This window comes from Camellia sinensis, chromosome 13 (genome assembly GCF_055761805.1).
Source record: "Camellia sinensis isolate YWXY chromosome 13, ASM5576180v1, whole genome shotgun sequence".
Classification (NCBI taxonomy): domain Eukaryota; kingdom Viridiplantae; phylum Streptophyta; class Magnoliopsida; order Ericales; family Theaceae; genus Camellia; species Camellia sinensis.
The window spans coordinates 149,671,026-149,677,575 of record NC_138973.1 but is presented as its reverse complement, the minus strand read 5'-3'; the positions used below and the strand labels follow the sequence as shown (position 1 = coordinate 149,677,575).

The following is a 6,550-nucleotide window of genomic DNA, read 5'->3' as shown; positions in this document are numbered from 1 at the left end:
AAAATATTTGGCTACCAGAATATTTTATTTTAATTTATTTCTATTTTAATACTTAAAAATAATAAAAATTACTAAAAATAGTGAAAAAATTGTAGAAATGATTCCAAATTAATTAAAGGATGAGACACAAGTAATTATAGTAATTTTTAAATTATTTTTTTAATTTTTATTGAAAATTTTTATAAGTAAATAAATATTTAAAAAATTGGAAAAACTAAAGAAAAATAGCAAAAAAAGAAAAAAGAAATTACATTTAAAATTAATACTAGTGCATTATTAATTTTATGGCTTGGTTTTGGTAAGAATATAAAATAATCATGTTCAAAACAAGCGGTAAAAATGTACGAAATACGACACATTTGTCAGGCAAAACGATAAAATACACAATAAGTGATAGAAAACAACTGGTGCAATGCGACATTAAACAATTTCCATTTGGATAAGATGATGATACCACAAAAAGTAATTACGGCTCGATATGTGGCGGCCTGGGCTGTGGCCTGGGCTGCGGCCAAGGCTGAGGTCTCACAATGGATTATTAGCCAAGGCAGAGACCTGTGCTGTTGGCCAAGGCTGTGGCCTATGTTATTGGCCAAGGTTGCAGCCTGTGTTGCTGGCCAAGGCTGTGGCCTATGTTATTGGCCAAGGTTGCAGCCTGTGTTGCTGGCCAAGGCTGTGGCCTGTGCTGCTGGCCAAGGCTGTGGCATGGCATGCTGGCCAGGCTGCGGCGTGTGCGGCAGCATACGGGCCAAGGCTATGGCATGGCATGCTGGCTAAGGCTGTGGCATGGCATGTTGGCCAAAATTGTGGCATGTGCTGCAGCATGCAGGCCCAGGCTGTGGCATGGCATGTTGGCCAAGGCTTCGGCCTATGCTGCAGCATGTGGGCTAAGGCTGTGGCCTGTGTTGCAGCATGTTGGCTAAGGTCGTGGCATGGCTTGCTGGCCAAGGCTTTGGCCTGGCATGCTGGCCAAGGCTATGGCATGCCATGTTGCTGTCCAAGGCTGTGGCATGGCATGTTGGCCAAGGTTATGGCATGGGATACTGGCCATGGCTGTGGCATACAACGCTGGCCAAGGCTGTGGCATGGCATGCTGGCCAAGGTTTTGGCTTGGCATGCTGGCTAATGCTGCGGCCTGTGCTGTAGAATGTTAGCCAAGGCTATGGTATGCTCTACAGCATGTTGGCCAAGGCTATAGCTTGCTGGCCAAGGCGGCCATTGCACAACTCGTCGCAAAGTGTTTGCAATCCCCTTAGGCCTTAGGACCTTTGTTTCGGCATGCATGCGAATCGTTTTCTTGTCTCGAGGCACACACTTGGGCTATATTATGTGTTCTCGGACCTGGCATGTTGGCCAATGATGCAGCCTGTGTTGCAGCATGCTGGCTAAGGCTGCCGTCGCACAACTTGTCATAAAGTGTTAGCAATCCCCTTAGGCCTTAGGAATTTCATATCGGTACGCATCACAATGCTTGAGCACTGGGTATAAATCACATTGCGTGAGCATCTGCAGGGACCATCACAATACTTTATTTTAATTAAACAACCGGATTCCCCCTGTCCGTAACAGTTCTGAGTTAACTATTCGCTGCCCGAGGAAAGGCCCTACGAGGAGCTGTTCCCAGTCCGCCCCCCAGCCGGCATGCAGCGACCTGCTTTCACCGCGGGAGTAGCTCGAGCAGTCCGCTGACAGCCGACGGGTTCGGGACTAGGACCCTTGTGCCCAGTCCTCAAAGCCAATCCTTTTCCCGAAGTTACGGATCCATTTTGCCGACTTTCCTTACCTACATTGTTCCATCGACTAGAGGCTGTTCACCTTGGAGACTTGATGCGATTATAAGTGCGACCGGGCATAGGAGGCACTCGGTCCTCCGAATTTTCAAGGGTCGCCGGGGGGCGCACCGGACACCACGCGACATGCAGTGCTCTTCTAGCTGCTGGACCCTACCTTCGGCTAAGCCGTTTCCAGGGTGGGCAGGCTGTTAAACAGAAAAGATAACTCTTCCCGAGGCCTCCACCGATGTCTCTGGACTCCCTAACGTTGTCATCAGCCACCACGTCTTGGTTCAAGAATTTTTACTCAATTCCCTTTCGAAGCTTGCGCTGAACGCGCTCTCTGTCAGGCTTCCCCCGACTCTTAGGATCGACTAACCCATGTGCAAGTGCCATTCACATGGAACCTTTCCCCTCTTCGGCCTTCATAGTTCTCATTTGAATATTTGCTACTACCACCAAGATCTGCACCAACGGCTGCTCCACCCGGGTTCGCGCCTAAGGTTTTGTAGCAACCATTGTGCCCTGCTACTCATCGGGGCCTGGCACTTGCCCCGACAGCCTGGTATAGGTCCCGTGCTTAAGTGCCATCCATTTTCAGGGCTAGTTGATTTGGCAAGTGAGTTGTTACACACTCCTTAGCGGATTTTGACTTTCATGACCACCGTCCTGCTGTCTTAATTGACCAACACCCTTTGTGGGTTCTAGGTTAGCGTGCAGTTGGGCACCGTAACCCGACTTCTAGTTCGTCCCCTATCGCCAGTTCTGTCTACCAAAAATGGCCCACTTGGAGCTCTCAATTTCGTGGCGTGGCTCAATGGAGCAGCCGCACTGTCCTACCTATTTAAAGTTTGAGAATAGGTCGAGGGCGTGCGCTCCCAATACCTCTAATCATTGGCTTTACTTGATAGAACTCGGGTGGGTCCGAGCTCTAGCTATCCTATGGGAAACTTCAGAGGGAACCAGCTACTAGACGGTTCGATTAGTCTTTTGCCCCTATACCTAAGTTAGATGAACGATTTACACATCAGTATCGTTGCGGGCCTCCACCAAAGTTTCCTCTGGCTTCGCCCCGCTTAGGCATAGTTCACCATCTTTCAGGTCCCGACAGGCATGCTCACACTAGAACCCTTCTCAAAAGATCAAGGTCGGTCGATGGTGCAACCCATGAGGAGATCCCGTCAATCAGTTTTCTTGCGCCTTACGAGTTTACTCACCCATTGACTCGGACACATGTAAGACTCCTTGGTCCGTGTTTCAAGACGGGCCGAATGGGGAGCTCGCAAGCCGGTGCCAGGAGCTTGGGCTTTGGCCTCCGCACCAATCCGCACCGGTCCACGCCCTAAGTCGATCGGCGAACTAGCTAGTCGTCGTTCCATAGCCGACTAGGGCGCATTGCCGGTCCTCATCCACTTCCCTCTTGACAATTTCAAGCACTCTTTGACTCTTTTTTCAAAGTCCTTTTCATTTTTCCCCCGCGGTACTTGTTTGCTATCGGTCTCTCGCCCGTATTTAGTTTTGGAAGGAATTTGCCGCCTGATTAGGGCTACTTTCCCAAGCAACCTGACTCACAGACAGTGCCTCGTGATGCGACAGGGTTCGGGCACAACGGGGCTCTCACCCTATCCGACGCCTCTTTCCAAGGGACTTGGCCCGGTTCGCCGCTGATGATGCTTTTCCAGACTACAATTCGAACAATGGGGTTGCTCGATTTTCAAGCCGGGCAATTCCTGGTTTGCTTGCTGTTACTAGGGGAATCCTTATAAGTTTCTTTTCCTCCGCTTATTGATATGCTTAAACTCAGTGGGTAATCTTGCCTGACCTGGGGTCGCGATATGAGTGCCTTGGCAGCTGCGCGATAAGGTCACAACAAACCTCCCGCGACGACTCGGACGTGCGCGAGGCGACGCAACGGTTTGTCAACCACCACTCGTCGCGAAGTGTCGTCTATCGCGGGGGACTCGTTTTTAGGCCAACCTCGCGCAGGTGGCGAACATCTACTCGCAACCCTTCCCTTCGAGGAGAGGGGGTACGGGCGACGCAACGTGAGACGCCCAGGCAGACGTGCCCTCAACCTAATGGCTTTGGGTGCAAATTTCGTTCAAAGACTCGATAGGTCACGGGATTATGCAATTCACACCAAGTGTCGCATTTCGCTACGTTCTTCATTGATGCGAGAGCCGAGATATCCATTGCCGAGAGTCGTTTAGTTTTTTTCGTGTGATGCAGCACATGAGCGCGCTCTCTTTGTTCAAGTTCCTTGGCGCAATTCACACCGGGGTTTGTTATTTTGTTGAGGAATGGCACCTGCTGCCCCCGGAGGGGCCTTGGGCGCACTCCGGATGAAGGGCCACAGAAAGGAACTCATGGCCCGTCTCCTGCTTCCCTAGCAGTAATATGACAAGTTTGCAGGTCGTTCTTCTACGCAGGGGCATCGACAATGATCATTTCACAGGTAATATGACAACTTCTTCTTCCTCTAAATTATGAGGTTCAGTGGACTTCTTACGACGTTGCCAGCAACGAACCACCCACGTCGCCGTGATCCGAACACTTCATCGGACCATTCATCAGTATGAGTGACGGGCGGTGTGTACAAAGGGCAAGGACGTAGTCAATGCGAGCTGATGACTCGTACTTACGAGGAATTCCTTGTTGAAGACCAACAATTACAATGATCTATCCCCGTCATGACGAAATTTCAAAGGTTACGCGGGCCTATCGGCCAAGGCCATAGACTCGTTAAATACATCAGTGTAGCACGCGTGCGGCCCAGAACATCTAAGGGCATCATAGACTTGTTATTGCCTTAAACTTCTGTGGCCTGAAGGGCCATAGTCCCTCTAAGAAGCTAGCTGGGGAGGGTCACCTCCACATATCTAGTTAGCAGGCTGAGGTCTCGTTTGTTAACGGAATGAACCAGACAAATCACTCCACCAACTAAGAACGACCATGCACCACCTCCCATAGAATCAAGAAAGAGCTCTCAGTCTGCCAATCCTTACTATGTCTGGACCTAATAAGTTTTCCCGTGTTGAGTCAAATTAAGCCGTAGGCTCCACTCCTAGTGGTGCCCTTCTGTCAATTCCTTTAAGTTTTAGCCTTACGACCATACTCCTCCCGGAACCCAAAAACTTTGATTTCTCATAAGGTGCCAGCAGAGTCCTATAAGTAACATCTGCAGATCCCTGGTCGGTATCGTTTATGGTTGAGACTAGGACGGTATTGGATCGTCTTCGAGCTCCCAACTTTCATTCTTGATTAATGAAAACATCCTTGGCAAATACTTTCACAGTTGTTCGTCTTTCATAAATCCAAGAAATTCACCTCTGACTATGAAATATGAATGTCCCCGACTGTCCCTATTAATCTTTACTCCGATCCCAAAGACCAGCGTAATAGGATCGAAATCGTATGATGTTATCCCATGCTAATGTATCCAGAGCATAGGCTTGCTATGAGCACTCTAATTTCTTCAAAGTAACAGTGCCAGAGGCACGAACCGGCCAATTAAGACCAGAAGCGCATTGCCGGCAGAAGGGACAAAACGACCAGTGCACACCTGAGGCAGACCAGTCGACCCAACCCAAAATCCAACTACGAGCTTTTTAACTGCAACAACATAAATATACGTTATTGGGGCTGGAATTACCATGGCTGTTGGTACCAGACTTACCCTCCAATGGATCCTCGTTAAGGGATTTAGATTGTACTCATTCCAATTAACAGACTCAAAGAGCGCGGTATTGTTATTTATTGTCACTACCTCCTCGTGTTAGGGTTGGGTAATTTGCGCGCTTGATGCCTTCCTTGGATGTGGTAACCATTTCTCAGGCTTCCTCTCCGGAATCGAACCCTAATTCTCTGTCACCGTCACCACCATAGTAGGCCACTATCCTACCATCGAAAGTTGATAGACAGAAATTTGAATCATGTGTCGCCGACTCAAAGGTCGTGCATCCGTCGAGTTATCATGAATCATCAAAGCAACGGGCATAGCCCACGTCGGCCTTTTATCTAATAAATGCATCCCTTTCAGAAGTCGGGGTTTGTTGTACGTATTAGCTCTAGAATTACTATAGTTATTCAAGTAGCAAATACCATCAAACAAACTATAACTGATTTAATGAGCCATTCACAGTATCACAGTCTGAATTAGTTCATATTTACACGTGCATGGCTTAATCTTTGAGACAAGCATATGACTACTGGTAAGATTAACCAGGTAGCATTCGTTTTTTACGACGCCGACACTGCATAAGCCCAACCAACAGAGTTGGCAAGGTCAGAGGCAGGCACGGCCGTAGCCCGCAATGAGCAATGAACGCTTGGCAGGGAAACGAAGGTCGAAGACTACGTGTACCCGCACAAGGCTATGAATCCGAGAGCACGAGTATAACTGCCCGCGGGCCATGCTACCAACACAACAACATGAAGACAGCATGGAACACATGAGATACTTTGGGGTTCACCCAATGCCACGAGGTGCCAAGACGAATATAGGCACATGATTCAGACCGAATTCCTTTTCGTTAGGTAGGCAACACAGGAACCCATATGAGGCAGAAGGCAAAATTTTTCCTTCAAGCACGAATGAAGAAGAATGCACCAGAGGAGTTCGCTACACAGGTAGGGATCCATCTCACTCCCACAAACCAATCACAACTCACGTGCCACGACATACACTATGCACCAGCCCCCCAAAACGAATCACACCCCAAAGGACTAAGAAGCCAGACGAACGTGCGAAAACATTTAGAGAAGCCGAGCAAGCACCG

General features: G+C 48.7%; 1 non-coding gene and 2 pseudogenes across 1 annotated transcript; all 3 read right to left on the bottom strand.

Annotated features, from left to right (window-relative positions):
* Window positions 1-1,798: 1,798 nt before the first annotated feature.
* Window positions 1,799-3,580, bottom strand: LOC145806610 (25S ribosomal RNA; annotated as a pseudogene).
* A 240-nt stretch (window positions 3,581-3,820) lies between these two features.
* On the bottom strand, window positions 3,821-3,976 carry LOC114317132 (5.8S ribosomal RNA). The gene has a single exon (XR_003648408.1). It is a non-coding gene; the product is annotated as a 5.8S ribosomal RNA (ribosomal RNA).
* Window positions 3,977-4,210: 234 nt separating this feature from the next.
* LOC145806588 (18S ribosomal RNA) lies at window positions 4,211-6,000 on the bottom strand (annotated as a pseudogene).
* Window positions 6,001-6,550: the final 550 nt, after the last annotated feature.